The following is a 16940-nucleotide window of genomic DNA, read 5'->3' as shown; positions in this document are numbered from 1 at the left end:
TAGCCAGGGTGTCCCAGGCTAACCCAGGTTCGAAAACCGGGGGCTAAATCTACCCCTTACAGTCGGTTGCAAGGGAAGCCAGGCGGAACACGGTACCTTAGGTGGAAAGGATCCTCCAGCGGGGGCAGTTGTTCCTGGCAGCGGGTGCAAGTTGCAGTGTCATCCAGAAGAAGAGAAGATCTCGACGTGGAGGAAAGATGAAGGTCGTTGCACTGCCAGGGAAGAAACCAGCCGCTGAGTTTTCCGGTTAAAGGTATTATCCTTTGATTCGCGGTAGTGGTAAAACGTGGTATCCCGGTTGCCGGGGTGCTTGGCACAGGCAAGGCGGCCACAAGATTATCCAGGAAGCGAAAAAGGAAGCAGACTGGTTATCCCCACCAGTCGAAGGAAGAAGACTCTCCGGGCTGGAGATCTCCTCTGTCGTTGGGAAAAGGGGTGAGACGGTTCAGCAGGGCTCCACCGGTGGTGTCGTCGTAGCAGGTCGGCTCAGCTTCTCCCTCGTCGGATTCTTCGGTCCTGTGGCGACTTCTAAAGTTCCAGTCCCCAAAGCCCTGCTTTTATGCAGAAAACCCCCATTCACACAGCCTAGCTGTCACTCAAACATGCTAAGTGGTGAGCTGGCCGGCTCACCACTTGGGCCAATCAGGACGGAGTGCGATTTGAGTTGCCTAGGCAACTCAGTCCAGGGTGCCTAAATCCCCCTCCACCCCTCCTAAGTACCCCAGACAGAGTGGCACCACTGTGGAGGGCTTCTGTGGAGAAGCCCGCCAAAAAGTGGAACAAAGGGCACGACTTGGGTTGGAGTCACAGAAGAGAACACAAACGCCATTTTAGAACCGAGTTCTGGCAAAAAGTACCAACTGGAGAATTAATAATAAATAAATAAACCGGCGGTATGTTCGAGGCTATAGGAATTAAATAATTAAAGTTGGTAGCCTCGAACAATGGGAAAATCCCATAGAGATATATTCGCGGTTGAATATAAAAAGTAGTATCCACTGCCACCAGCCAAAACCCGATCAGGGGGGACGGAGAACGTGCCCCCTCGACTAACAGACCCCGGGGCAATCGAATTGCCCCTGCCAGTACGTCCACAATATGATGGTTTGTACTGGCTCTGTTCAGAATTTGAGACTAGTAAAGCCAATGGTGACTTTACATGCCCTGGGAGACAGTAGTCAGTCCCAGGGTATGGAGTCTATACTGGGGGGTCACTATGACACCCCTGTGTCACTGCACGGAGAGTGCTGTGTAACACACATCACAAAAACACATGAAGCCCTATGGAGTAAAAGACCCCATAGCCCATTAAACACATGTACAGTCAAAGAAAGACACTCAAATCATGTCCAAGAGTGAGGGTAAAAGAGTCTCACTCTTGGCAGGAGAAAAAAATAAACCCCAAAAATCCAGCAAAGCTGCTGGGGGGACTCACTAGGGTAGGAAATTCAGCCTAAACAGAGAATTCTCCCTAACAATTCTTCCCCGAACCTTCCACTCAGCATGGGAAAAGGGGGAAAAAGACCCTTGGCTTTTTTACAAAGGCTGCAGCCGTGTTTTGTTTTTCAATTTTCTATTGACATTGAATAACACAACAGAGTAAGTTAAAATGATGAACCCTTTCCTGGTATAATTCTGAGGTTTGCATGTGATCCCCCTTTGGGGCCTGGAGTGAGGAGGGGGGAGGGTGGGGTACTTGTTATATATGTTGAATGTCAGTAGTATAGACACTGTACCTTTGCAGTCGCCTGAGCTGAGAATGTCTTCCTTTCTCTCTCTCTCTTCTGTCTCCGGAGGTTGGATTAAGTGGAGGTCTTCCTCTCTCTTTATGCTGAATGACTCTTCAGGATTGGTCATCGTGCCACCTGTCATATAAAGTAAATATCTATCATTTCCACTCGCAGGACATGAATATAATTCTGCTGTCAGACCTACCAAGCATTTGGGCCTTTACCCAACTTCCCATGTCTACAAGAACATCTGGTGTCCAGACTGGTCAGCATTCAAGACCACGGGCCAATGTGGCACATTACTCCCTACGGTGGTCATTCTTCATTGAGAGGGTGCAGGGGATGGTGGCTGTACCGAGGCCATCTCACCCCACTGAGAACGCCACCACAAACTATACGTGCCAGCAGCCCGGGCCGTCAAGCGCGCAAGCACGCACGCTGCATGAGTCCTATCAGAAGGTGTTGGGGTCTCTTCCGCTGCTTCTCAAACGGGTTCAGGGCTGTATTGAGGCATGCGCCTACATCATACATCCTCTCTTCTGTGTGGATTGTGTCCCTCGCCCATGCCTGTCCGAATCCCAGTGATTTGACCGAAGGGGAAATTATCGAGGCTGAAATATCCGAAAACGAAATGTTCGAATTACCAAAAGTTCGAACACTTTGTTTTTGGACATTTCAGCCCCGATAATTTGACAAAACACACATTCTCACACACATACACACACACACAATACACCCATAACACCCCTCACCCACACCCTCAGCACACCCCCACCCACACCACCAACATACACAAACCCCACTTACCTTCACCTTCACGCTGGTTCCTGTAGCGCCAGTTCCCTTGCACTTCTGTGATTGGGAACTGGCGCTGCAGGCGCCTCTTTTATTTATTTTTTTTAAACGGATGGCTGCGGGGGTGTCCCCCGCAGCCCCCGCTCGCTATACCATAAAGTATAGTGAGTGGGGCAATGCGGGGGACACCCCTGCAGCTCCCGTTTTTTTTTTAATGCTACCACCAGAGGATCGAACTTTTGGTCGTTTCGACCTTTTATTTTCGGTCATTTCGACCTAAACCCACCTGTCCTCGCTTGTGTGTGGGGGGTGAGGGGCTGCTGTCCCTCAGGATCACCTGCATGAAAGGGCTCAGCCACACCTTTGTTTTTGCTTTTTTACTCCCCACCCCTCTACAGTGGGCGCACTGCTGCTGAAAAGAACCTTTTGTTCTGGACTACGTGTTTAAAGCCTCAGTTTGGCGTTTGGATTAAGCAAATGTAACAGAACCTGGACCTGTTATTCGTTTTTCTGCAGAATTTGTGTTTAGAATGTCTTTGGAACTGTTTTTCTGCCTCTTCTCATTGCATGCCCTTTGGGATTGAACTCTGATTCTGGATTTCCCTGGACCTCATTCCCTTTACAATCTGGGAACTTTTATTTTTTGTCTGCATGCTGTCGGGTGCTGGCTGTCCTCGTGTAGTCGGGGTTCTGTTGGATTGCTGCTAACTCTTATAATCAACAAACCTCCCACTTTCTCTCCTTGAGATCCGGGTGGGTAGATGTGGTGGGATGTCTGCATTATCATGTGTTAACAAGACATGTATGTGTGCTACTGCGTATCACAGCTAATGCGCAAAGCCTACCATGAATTCTCGCCGCCTCCAGCGTGTCTGTGGGACTCAGGTCTTGCTTTTCTTTGGTTCTTAATGAAAAGATAGTGCTGACAATAAGTGGACCTGTTCATAAAATAACATTTAAAAAAATCACATTATTAATTATACTACTTGCCCCTAATATAAAGAGAATAATCTGTTATTTACCACATGGCATATGTTAGATGAAGATTCTGAATTCCGAATTCTCACAGTATGATTATTTGACAAAGGGTCTCCTGTCCATGAAAATGCTGGCAAACTATTTTCCCAGAAAACATAAGCCCCAGCAGTCGGGGACTCACTCTATGCGTGATACTTCTTCCAAGAGCAATATGAACGTGATATATAAAGAATAAATGTCCTAACAAATGTTGGATTGTCACACAATCTCTTACATGTATTGCAACAAGTTACAGGACATTCAGCAAACACATGTTTCGAACAAAAAAGGTCCTCTTCAGGGCCAATTACATCAGAAAATGATTTGAAACCAGGTTGTACAAAGAAACATTTATTTTTGGTTAAAAATTGGAAATACAAAACAAACAAGTTGACATATCATTAAAAGTCAAATTCACATGTCATTTGAATTCACATTTTTTTTTTAAATGGATCAATATGAACAAATGCAAAAAGACACAAAGAAAACATAAAACAAAAGCGGAAAAAGACAAGTAAATCATGTTAGGTCCAAATTCAAAAATACCTATGGAAATCTGACAGCAATTCAGAAACAGATCTCCAAAGTTTTCAAAAATTCCATGTCGGTTTGTAAATACCAAGATATTTTGAATTAATACATTTTTTAAATGAGAACCAGTTTTTTTAAAAAAAAGTGTGTGCGGATCAAGGGACTACCTTCATAATTCGGTTAATGGCAGTGGCAAAAGAGATCCTACATATTCCCAACTTAAAGACCTCTGTCTACCATTCCCATACTAATGGATTAGTCGAACGTTTGAGACCTGCACTGAAATTGTATAAAGAAACTGCATAAGAGATAGAGAAGTTAGCAGAGGAGTATACCAGGTGCTTTGCGAGTCTGGGACCCACACCAAATTTTGTAAAGAAACTGTAGCAGGGCACCTGGCAGGAGAGTATACCAGGTGTTTTGCGAGTCCGGGACCCGCACTAAAGTTGTGTTATCTTGGAAAGATAACACAACTGAAGATCCATTCCCTTAGGATCCGAATCATATTGATTGTGGAAAAAGGCCTGGGGAAGCGAGTAATTTCCCTGGGAGTCGATTGCAACACCAAGAGTAGAGATTCCAACCAACATAGGGGCTTATATAATACCCCCAGAAGTCCCAGAATGGAGGAAGAAAATAAAAATCTTACCTCTCATATACACTGAACAAGAAATGGAGTTCATCCTCTTGAACTTTTCATTGGATCCCATTTGCATCCAAAGAGGAGAGTTGGTAGGGTATGTGGGGTGTATTCAAAGGCCCCAAATAGAAGTCCCTTTCACACGAACAGCAGGATTTTAAACGGCTTGGCCTTTGCTTTTTTTTTAAGTGAAATTGAAGAGCCATGTGGAAAAGGGGCCTACCTGCCAGTACCAAAGGAAAAGCAGCATTTTAATTTACAAAAAAGGAAAAATCAAAGATCCTTTCACATGGAAAACAGGATTTTTAAACAGTGACACCAAAAACGGCTTGCACAGGTGTGTGCAAATAAAAGCAGTTTAAATGTGAAAATGTATCACTGCTAACAGAAAAATGTCAGGGAAAAGATATGATGTGGGGGTTGACAAAAAGCAATGTACATTAGGTTCCACATACAAAACTCTAGTGACATTTGAAAAGCCACTTTGTGTTCATAAAAAATGTCAGCCCAAGACAAACCCTTTTGCTGGCTGTGAGAATCTTCACAAGGAAATGGCCCACTCCCAGTCTGGATGTCACATCTCCCATCTAATTACCAACTGCAATAAAGTTCCCTGCTAAAGGTGCCAAAATGCCATGTTCTTCAAACCGCTAAATCGCTGTGTGCTTATTTTAAACCAAAAGTGTGGGCAAAATCATAATGGACATAGGCATTTGTGCCAATCTTGAAATCCTACTGCTAGCCTTTTTAAACCCGCAGGAAAATCAAAATCGCACAACACTACATGATAATTGCTTTTTTTTTAGTGTAATTATTTTGTGAAGTGAATATTGCAGAAAGTGAAGAATTGTGATTGTGTTCTTTTCAAACCACTTGTTTACTTATGTGGAGAGAAGCGGATTGTGTAGTGCCACAAATAAAGTGGTGTTTGGCATTTTTGTGCTAATTTCTATTACTGTTATTTAAATAAATACCCAGTATATTTCCTGTACACCGGCCTGGTTCCTGGCTCATTATTAGCTTCGGGGAGAGGGATCCAAGGGGCATGATATGTGGCAGATATAGGGCTAAAGAAAAGAATCAGTTAAACAGTTTGTTGCGTCACACCTTAAGTGGGGAAGGAAGGAAATCCCTCTGTTGAGGGTGGCTTCTCAATAAACCGTTACAGGCATATAACATATAAGTCCTTATGGGAGATATTTCCAGACAAACCACATGCAGTAAAGACTCTGATAACCCAGACGAACAACATAGTGGGGAGGTGATACCAAGAGATTTTTCCAAAGGGTTTCTTAGTGCCCCAAAACACTGGGAAAATATCCCAAAGAAAGAGAACCCTGAAGCTTCCAACATGGCCACAGTGATCTCAGTCCATCAGAGTCATACTCTGAGAAATCAAGGAGTGGGCGATAACCTGTGTACAAATCGGAATGTACTATACGGCCCAGAGGAAGTTGATATATCTGAAATAATGAGAGCAGGTGACTCTTCAAATAAGGGAACATCTTTCTTTAACACCCCATGTAGAACTCATCACCAACCAATAAGACCCCCATAGGCATTCAGCCACTGAACGAGACCAGATCACCGAAGGCTGCCCCCGTGTTTGGAGTCCTTCTCTCCTCTCCACATTAAGGAAAAAAAAAAAACTGGTTCAAACAGAGGAAGGGAAAACACTCCAACTGTATCAAAATTAAAAACTCAACCTAGAACCAGACAACAGATACCAGCCTATCTGAGATTAAAGCCGAACACCTCCGATTATTGAGGGAGGTGCTCCAAGTTAGGGAATCTTCAAGTTCTGAGGAGAACTATCAGCCTGAACAAGCGTTACCATCCTCACTGTGACTGCCAATTAACACCACCCAATGCCACTCGTGTGGAAGAGTAGGCCATCTCACGAGACACCGTCCCTTAAATCAGAAAGTTTCATCCTCTTCACCTACAAAAACAAAGAGCTAGGAATGGCCCCAAAAGAAAACCCAGAGGTATGGAATGCCAACATCCTTTTTGCCCAGACCTCAACATTGATACAGCTGTTGAGAGACAAAATCTAGACCACTTTCTGCCCAAAGGAAGCACAAATAAAAAGGGGAAAGGGAAAGAAAAATGTCCTCTATGTGGGGAACAAAACTGTATATGGAATTCCTGCTACCATACAAGGGAAAAGAGTATGGGCCCAATTAGACATTGGGAGTAAAGGGTGTGCAGTGAGACCAGAACCGATTCCCTGGGGATCGAAAGAAACACAAAGGAAGAAATGCACTACATACATGGCCGTGTCGAAGTACACCCTTTTGTTAAGGTCCCTATAACCATCTTGGGAAAAGAGGTGGATCACAGCAGTGGTGAGTCCTAACTTACCAGCCCAACTGATTCTAGCAAGCAGGGTCCCGCAGTTTAATGAATGGGTATCCCACATTGGCCAAAAAGAGAAAGCAATGAAGTCTCAAGAGAGTAATAAATTAATACCTTCAAAATACTCTCCCCTAAACATTGAGGAGGGAGGAAGGGTCAGAGCAGACTCCCGAATTGACGTTTGGAGGGAGGTTATGTAGAAGATCCCCATGAAGATATTTGGAGGGTGAACCCGAAAGTAAATTTAGATGGGGAAGCCAAAGGGCTTATGGGAAGGGTATGTGACGAATCCTTGAATGTAGTCCCTTCTGCCCGAGGGGGAGCCCCTTCCCGTGAGGCCAGGGTGGTGAGCCCACTACCTGATAGTCCCCCTGGGGGGGTGCACAGCAGGAGGATCTCACGGGGAGAGACTCCCCCTCTGAGGACAAGGACGCCCATCTCACAGATATGCGGTATGGTCACAGCCAAACTCGCCCTAACCTCTCACCTCCTTCTCACACCTCTCCTCTTAACACTTCCACCTATTATAGCAATACTAGCTATGCACTGCCTACCAGTACTGAGACGAGGTGGCCCAAAGGAGGAATGAAGAGTAACCCGACAGCTTCAGTAGCAGGTGTTGACGTTTGACGTTACGCCATGGAGGAGCGACCGCCATAGATAGAAACCTGAAGACAGACGATATGTCTTCAGCCTGTGACGAACCTAGGAAGTTCAAATCGCAGTCCAGGAAGAACCCCGGCAGAGCAGGAGGCGCCTTTTGAGTGGAGCAGGGAAGCGACCATGCTCAACAGGACCACATGGTCCAGTAGCAGCAAGAAGGGCACAAGGCGATGAAGCCGGAGAACCGAGGAAGAGTAAGCGTCGGAGCTGCCACCGAACCACCCAGTCCCAAGAAGAACCGGAGTGCTGTCCGACCCCGACAACAGGTATAAGGAATCTCGGAAGGCCAAGTAGGGACGCTGGGCGGGCAGCAAGAGGGTCTGGCATCTGAGGTGCGCCTCCTCAGCCCAGTGGGAGAAGGAAAACCACTGACCACCAGGGAAGGGTCAAGGACCCAAACGTAAGGGAGTTTAACTCTTGCATCAGAGGAATTCTTCCTTGTGTCAGTGACAACACTGAAACCACTGATCACCAGATATGTGATGAGGACCCCAACTTGTGAGACTATAACTTTGGCATCCGAGGAAATATTCCTTGTGTTGATGCATTCCCAAAGCCACTGACCATCAGAAAAGGGCTGAGGACCCCGAAGGGCGCAAACCAAGGAGAGACAAAGCATCTTCTTTGTGGCAGTACCAGGCAGGAGAGTAAAACCGGTCTGCCAAACAAAATCAATAAAGCAGCACATGTCTGGGACCTGCACCTACAGAAAGAAAGTAAATTTAAATACTGAATTGAAGATCAGTTATGGACCTTCTACACTCAATTCTGAATTTGAGATCCCTGCGCTCTTCTGATTTGTCGCTGATTGAATTCTCTGAAGATACTGTTTTTCTTCATATCACTTCTCCTGTTGTAAAAAAACATGCTGACGGAGGCCGCCGAAAAGCTTACTAATTCTGGGTTTCGATGTTACGGCCTTAAAAACAGGACAAGTGGCTAGTTGCACCCTGGTAAATCAGATGCCGGTGCAAACTTCTATTTGCCGGTGGATCGCGATCACCCTAGTAGAGAGACAGATGCATCTAAGATAATTCTGCCTAAGCATAAACCTACCTGGAATAGAGGCAGAGGGTCGGTGGGAACCCCGCACAAAGAGTCTAAGTGCGAACTGGCCTATTGTTTACAACCCAGACTCTAATCCACTTGTGCTCCGGCTCTGTCAGCTGGATCAGGATTGTTGCAAGGAACTTTGAAGAGTAAAATAACGTATAAAGACCGGGTGGGAGTGGGTAGAGTCCCAGCTGGGCCACCGGAAAAAATATCTGTGTTAGTGGAAGCTGCTTCATCCACCCGCCTGGTCATATGCAATCCTGTGTCTACAACTGCAAGAACACCATCCTTGCTTAACAGGGATTGGTCGTGGCTCTCGGGGGGCATAGTGGCTAATAGGCCTTTGTAGCCACTCAAGGATGACAGCCATGGGCTGCCCAGAGCAATTTTCACTGCTACTCCCACCGTGAAAAGAAAAGGTAAAATTGATCTCATGGAACACCCAGGGATACTCTCACCTCACTGTCCCCTCAGACATAAATGTGGGCGACTTCGAGTTGATCTGCTTACAGGAGACCTGGCTGAGGGAGACCCCGGGCATGGGTGGATTTGAAGTCTCCATTAACCCTGCTAAAAAAAGAGATCATGGGCCGTCCCTATGCTAGTCTTCTGACGGCAGTGAGAGCAGGAAGCCCTTTCCACCTATTAAAATCAGCAAATGAGAACTTGCTTACGCAAGTTTCTATTATTGGTTGGGACAAATATGGCCCCCAGAGAGATGTCAAAAGTCGTACATCCATCAGACTGATTAATGTCTACTGGAATCCCGTTTGGATGGGTGTTGAAGAGTTCATAGACCAAATTGCTGAAATTCGGGACGATAATGTACGGCAACAGGGGCCAGTTTACGTGATTCTATGTGGGGACCATAATATCCCATACTTAGCGATAGTGGCGCAAGATTTGAATTGGAACTCAGATGATCCTCGCTCTACTAGACGTCAACTTTGGTACAATCGGATAGACGCTCATGACATGCACATCTTGAACGGCAACTGTTCAGGGGACAGGCCACCGCAACAGGCGTGAGAGAACCTAGGGATGACCTCTACTATAGACGACATATACGTCTCTAAAAGGTTTGCGCCCTTTAATTGAGTGCTTTCAAATCATCAAAATCACACACAGCAACCACCATTCACTTCAATTGGAGTGGTCTCACACTGATTGTCCGGTTCGTGAGTACTTTTCACCTGCCCTCGTTACTTGTAACAAAGGTCTTTGCTTGAAACTCGCTTCGCCAGAGATTAACTTACTCTTAGCTGAATTTTCTTACTCAGGACCAACAGTAAACTATTCCCCTGTTTTGGAGCAATTCCATCGTGACCCACGGAGGGGTGGACCAGCTCACAATTTCAAACATGTATTTGACCCTGAACTAGTCTCATGAAGGAAAGTGGCAAGGAAATCTGCCCTAAGAGATTTAAAAAAATCAGGTCTCTTAAAGGATGCTTTAGTAGCAAAAGCCACTAAATTCCTCTATAAGAACTGGTTACATGACTCCAGATATATGCGCCTTCCAACGAGACGCTGAGGCTATGCTATCAGCTCTGGGGAGTAGAGATTCAAACAGATTTTGGTCTGTGATCAAGGGGGATGATCTTGCTTTGAAAGCAGATCAAACTAATCTGATGGGGGAAACAGCTGGTCCTCACATTTTGGCAAATTATGCACGGCGCCGGATGGGTCGGACACTTCATTTAACAGCAATGATGACACGGATCCGTGGGGTGTTTTACCTGCCCAGTGGCTATCATCTGAAGAATAATGAAGTTGAAAAATTCCAGAGCTCCAGGGCTCGACGGTTTGTCACACCTAATGCTGAAGGAGTTCCCAGAGGATTGGGCTGCCTTTATTTCACGCCTGTTTGAGAAATAGCCCGGTTCCATCTTCTGCCCTCCTCATGGACGAAAGTAATAGTGGTCCCCATTCGTAAGAAGGGGGACTGGAGCAAGCCTGAGAGTTTTCAGCCTATTTCCTTGCTCGATGTGTTGGAGCAGTTCACTGGGTGGTGTAGAGAATCAGGATCTATTGATATTCTTCACACTGGTTTTGTTAAGGGCCTCAGCACTTCTATTAATATTATTCTTCTTCTTCAACTACTGAAGGTTAGCTTGAGCCCTGCGAGACCAAAGATCTATATGGCGTTTGTGGAACTAGTGCATGCCTTTGACCAGATTAATCGTGGCAAACTATGGTCCAAATTAACTTTGAAGAAGTGTCCTACGTCCATACTCCATCGTATTAGAGCCCTGCACACTAATACATCTCTGCGCGAGAGGCTCAATAAAGCCGTCTTACTCTCTGATGAAATAAGAACCTTTTGTTGAGTGAAGCAGGGTTGCGCTCTGGTCCCGGGGATTTTCGATTTCTTCTTGGAGGACCTCCCTGAAGCTTTTGCAGAGACGCGTGCATTTCCACCGAAGATTGGGGGTGTTCACTTACCACGCCTGCTCTATGCAGATGACGTCGTGCTGATCGACCAAACCCCTGTTGGCCTCCAACGACAACTTGACACCTTGCATCGTTACATTAGTAATAATGATTTGGAGATCAACAGGGGGAAGACTAAAATCCTGACATTTCGTCTCAGCACAAAGGGCCTAAACCGTCACTCATGGTTTATTGACGGGTTAAAAATCGAAAAGGTCCAGTCCTTTAAGTACCTGGGAGTGTGGTTGAGTAACTCTGTTATAGAAACCACAAAGTCGGCTCACCTGCAATCCAGAATGAAGCTGCTTTCGAGTCAAGCATCGGCAGTTAACAGGAAGTTTGGACATTTCTCGTTAACTCTGGTATTGAAGTTCTACACAGCCAAGGTGGTTCCTACGCTAACATATGGGGCAGAAGCTCTGGTCAATCTTCCGGACCATCTATGGCACCGTCTAGAAGGGGGGTTCTGGAAAAAAGTTTTGAGTCTTCCGCCCTCTACACCTATGGCTTTGATCCGGAGAGAGTTGGGTCTCAACTCCCTGAACTATACAGTGAGCTGGATTAGTCTGGCTTTGTTCAGAATGTTAGAAATCCCAAAGAAACCGAACTAGTAGACAAAGGCAAGGATAACGGAGTACACAAATAATTTGTAGCTTGGTTTCAGTTCCCAAGGCTTTTTATTTTATTCAAGCAAATATGCTAAGTCTAAAAACGTATTAAACATTTCCTGTCACACTATGGCCCATTCTATTTTCCATTCGTTCACATTCATACTTTCCTCATCAGTCTCTCAATCAACAATTCATTCTTTGAAAAAATGGTCTGGATATAAAAAAAAACAGTTAAACATCTGTTATATCTCAATGTGATTACAATTCATTGTCAAACATCCCCACTAATTTAGGGTATCACAAAAGTATGTGTTCTATTGTTCCCACAGCTCTCACGTCGACACGTGTTTCAGTTGCTCTCTGCGAGCATCACCATTAATACTCTCTCTGTATGGCAACCAATTAGTGGGGATGTTTGACAATGAATTGTAATCACATTGAGATATAACAGATGTTTAACTGTTTTTTTATATACAGACAATTTTTTCAAAGAATGAATTGTTGATTGAGAGACTGATGAGGAAAGTATGAATGTGAACGAATGGAAAATAGAATGGGCCATAGTGTGACAGGACATGTTTAATACGTTTTTAGACATAGCATATTTGCTTGAATAAAATAAAAAGCCCTGGGAACTGAAACCAAGCTATAAATTACTTGTGTACTCCGTTATCCTTGCCTACTAGTTCGGTTTCTTTGGGATTTCTAATTGATTGACCTGTAGAACTAGGGACGTTAAAACAGGTACCCCTTCTTTTTTGCTTTGTTCAGAATTTGTCACAAGCAGTCTTGTCCTGCAGTTTTTGATCTGATCTTCCGAGAGATTCAGACGGGCCTAAATCGAACTCTGGTGAAATGGTCCGCTGCATCTCTGTCCTTGCTGGGTGAAATTGGCAGTTCTTTGAATCAACTTTTGGCCGACCCTGAGCGAGTATAAAGGAAAGCCCAGGAGTTCGACTGGATCAAAACTTTAGATCAGGCCAGAGGGTATAAGCTAGTGTCAGATTTTCCTGCCCTTACTTGAAGCTCTTTCCAGAAAAAAGAGCCAGGGATTTTTTTCTGCGAACAAGATTGAATTTACATCTGACGAATCAAATCAGAGCTATCAGAGGCCAGGTGGATGACAATTCTTGTCGGTATTGCCACGCCCCTGTTACACTGGAGTCTCTCTTCCATCTGATGGCTCAATACCCAGTCTTGAAAGACCAGCGTTCCAAACATTTCTCTTTTCTCTTCTTGGACTTCATTTTGATGGAGGAGAAAGCATGGTGGTCTTGCCTAATGTCAGTTCAAAAAATTGTTTTAGCAGTGATGAAATTTCTGTTGGAGGTCCTGCCGGAGTTAACTTACTTTGTGCAATTTTGTCTTTTTTTAATTGGAACGTTGCTACTTATTTACTCGGTTTTGCCTCTTTTCTCTGTTAATTTTATTTTGTTTTGCAAAAAAAAAATGTGTATGCAATTTTGATGCAAATAAAAAAGAAAGAAAAAAAAAATATATATATATATATATACATATATATATATATATATTTCTCATGCCAATAACTGGCAGGCTGGTGAACCAAACGGAGCCTAGTGAAGGAACCCTGGGTCGAGGACACTATCATTGGGTTGAACGATTAAACCAAGCTGCGAGAGAGGCCAGGCGAGTCAGTCCCACTGGCTGTGTTGAATTGTGGAATATAGATACCAGGAGAAGGGAGTCACTATCCGGCTTACCAAAGAGACAAAGGCCCTCATTACAAGTTTGCCAGTAAATTTCCAGTGATTCCCTGTTGCCGGTGGCACCGATTCCATCAACCCCATTGACAGAGCACTGGCGAACTACAACCTGCATGGGATCACAGTGAAAATGTCAAAAAGTGGGTTGCACAGTAAGCCAGTGTCACTGTTTCTAGCATGTCCATTTTGGGCACAGCTGCAACAGAAACAGCGGCAATGGAACAAATGGCACCGGAAACACAGTGACCAGAAATAACGTGATCGCCGTAACAGAAAACTCGCATGCGGCCATTTTGGAAAACACAATCCACTTAAAATCTGGATTTTCCAGTAGCCATCCACACCGCCTGACCGTGCAATTCCACCGCCAGCAATGGCATCAAGGATACTGGAGGGACACCAGCGCAAGCCACGCTTTACGAGGGCCGAGCTGAACATGCTCACAGACACCATTGTCCAATATGCTGGGGAGCTGTTTGCGAACGACCACCGGCGCAGCACCCAAATGAGAAAAAAGAACATCTGGGAGGAAGTTGCACAAAAGTTAACTGCGGTCAGAACCACCCCTCACGCAGTCCACAACGGACACGAGCGGTGGGACGAACTCCGCCTGAGGGTCTGGAAATTCCTGTCAGCCCACTGCAATGCATGGCCACAGGTAGGGGAACATCCTCACTGATACGACTCATGCCGTGGGAGGAGACGTGTAGCACTGTGCTGCACATGGAGGCGATAGGAGGCGCCGGATGCCGCAGAGGCTGGTGCTGGGAGTCCTGGTAAGGACAGTGAGTACAAAAAGCCACGACATAATAAGCACACCTGACAGGCAGCTCCCCCCTTGCCACTAGGGTGTGGGCAACCAACACACACCACAGTTCCACTACCTCAAACCAAGTAGCCACTGGGACAGCACCAGTCCCTATGGCCCGCGATGTCAGTCACCGGAGAAGTAAGTCCCCATTGCCGTGAAGGACACATGAAACGATGGGCATGAGGACACAGAAGCACCGACAGTGGTGCCACTGTGCATACCATACCTACAGGTGCCACTGCCCCAGAAGGCCATAGCATCCGGAGGCAACAGACACTGCGAGTGTGGTGGCCTGGAAAGGGCGTTAGTACGATGCCACCAGCACCCTCATACCCGGACTGGCAGCCCTGTACTGCGTTCCATGGAAATGCACAACACCACAACAAACCCATACACAAGACCCCCCCGCCATGCTGTGCCATGGCCAGGAGCAATGTGCACTGACCACACCACTCACTCACTGCCATGCACACATCAAATGTGCCCTGACACACCCTGCCTAACCAAGTGGGGACGCCCAGCTGCCATACATATATGGGCAAGTGCAATATTGCCCACCACCTCCATCTGCACTGGGACAATTTGAAACACTCAACTGGCCAGCCCAACACAAACCCATCTGCCCACCCTGCCATCTCCACCGTACCACTACAACACTGATTTGCCAATATCACAGTCCCCATCTCCCATCAGCACATGTTCAATCCCATAACAACCAAGTCACATGCCCCGTCTCCCATGCCTGCCCCAATCCCACCCACACAAGAAGCCACCTCAAGAAATAGCATGTCCCCCAGACACAGATGCATGTACAGCTGTGCCGCAACATCCACATCAACTCCAATTCGGTTGAAACTAGTCCACCCCAATCCTGGGCACCAAGAATGGTTCACACCATCACTTAGAACCCAAATGAAAGAAAAAAGGAACCTGGAGGACTTGTGGTTCAATGCCATTGCCCCTCTACTGAAAATAAGAACAAATGGAAAACGGCTGAACAAAACGTATCAACTAAACATCATGGACACTAAGAAAAACCTCTACAATGACCGAATCAGTAAAGCACCCAACTCTACCGGGAAGCTTTTCAAGATTCCTAAATAACTTAAGAAGTGGAAAGCTCTATCCACTACAGTCCAGCCTACAGCGGCGGACTGTGTGGAAGCGCAAGTCGCTTTCGAAGCCAAAGCCTCTTAAGCCAGGGAAACCTTAGCCAGATCCCAGCTGACCCAAGGAGCTCCGACCGACCACGTCAAGATCCCCGATCCGGACAAATGTATCTTTTCACCGATCACGACCACAGACACGAGAGCCCTGCTGTCCACCATGTGACCCACTTCTACTGTAGGAGAGAAGTCTGATAGGGCACTGTCAATACTGTCCTGGAATATTAGGGGACTCACTAACCAGAAGAAATCCCGATTAATTGCAAACTATGGTCGAAATCACAGGGTAATGATACTATACCTGAAGGAAACTCATTTAGCCCGGGGAGCACCCCTTTCCAAGTTGGTGGGATGGGGAGTTCGTAGGTATGACTCCTCCTACACAACACACTCCCAGGGAGTGGCTATTTATATCCACGGAACCCTGCAATACAAACTACACAAGTAGATCAAGGATGAGGAAGGGCGGTATATCATACTGGCGGGGGAGGTACATGGTACAAACCTTTTACTTTTAAACATTTACGCACCCAATAGGGACCCCCCAGAGTTTTTCCTCCGGTGCGCTAAGCATATTCATACATTTCCCGGTTATGAAATCATATGGGTAGGAGACTTCCATACGGCCCTCACTCTGGAATTGGATAGGTCCACAACCACTCAACAGGCCCCTCCCCAAGCAGTTCAAACATGGGCTTCCGTTGCAGAATATCACGGGCTGCATGACATTTGGCGTGGAGCGTACCCGCTTCAAAGAGAATACACTTTCGGGTGTTCATAGCAGCTCATCCAGGATAGATGATATCATGGCCACTGCCCCTGTTAATAGGAAGGTCTCGGAAGCTACTATACTCCCCCAGACTCTATCGGACCACTCGCCAGTGCTGGTCCGCATCACCACCTTACGAGACCCCCAGGGCAGCTCCATTGGCGGATCAGGGCCACAGCCCTGGAGCACGTAGCTTTCCGGTCAGAGATCAGTCAGGACATACAAATCTATTTATAGGCCAATGTAGGATTGGTGCCTGACCCAGACACGATATGGGAAGCATTTAATGTTTATATAAGAGGGTGTTGCATCGCCAAGGAGGGTGGAGTGCTTAAAGCACTGTGTGGGTCCATGCGGTCATTGGAAGGATCTATCCGGTAACTAGAGAACAAGCAGGGTACCCATGATACACCCGAGCTAAGCAGTCAACTGAGGGCTCTTAGAGAAGACCTGCTTCAGCTGCAATCATGGAGGAGAGGTTCCTGGGCGACCCAATAGTAGCAGCAAAGTATGGGAGGGAGACCGCCCTTGCAAAACACTAGCTTGGGCCATCAAGCAGGAACACCAACCAACAACCATAACAGAGATCGAGGACCTAAATGGGGATTCCATTAAAGATCTTGAGGGGATCAATAATAC

General features: G+C 46.2%; 1 pseudogene; it reads right to left on the bottom strand.

Moving 5' to 3' along the window:
- The window catches only part of LOC138487583 (zinc finger protein 850-like), a 673452-nt pseudogene that overhangs the window by 35871 nt on the left and 620641 nt on the right, over nt 1-16940 (bottom strand).

Source organism: Ambystoma mexicanum, chromosome 9, assembly GCF_040938575.1.
Source record: "Ambystoma mexicanum isolate Mex_15411 chromosome 9, UKY_AmexF1_1, whole genome shotgun sequence".
NCBI classification, from domain to species: Eukaryota; Metazoa; Chordata; class Amphibia; order Caudata; family Ambystomatidae; genus Ambystoma; species Ambystoma mexicanum.
The sequence above is the reverse complement of the archived record's forward strand: the minus strand, read 5'-3'. Positions and strand labels throughout refer to the sequence as shown.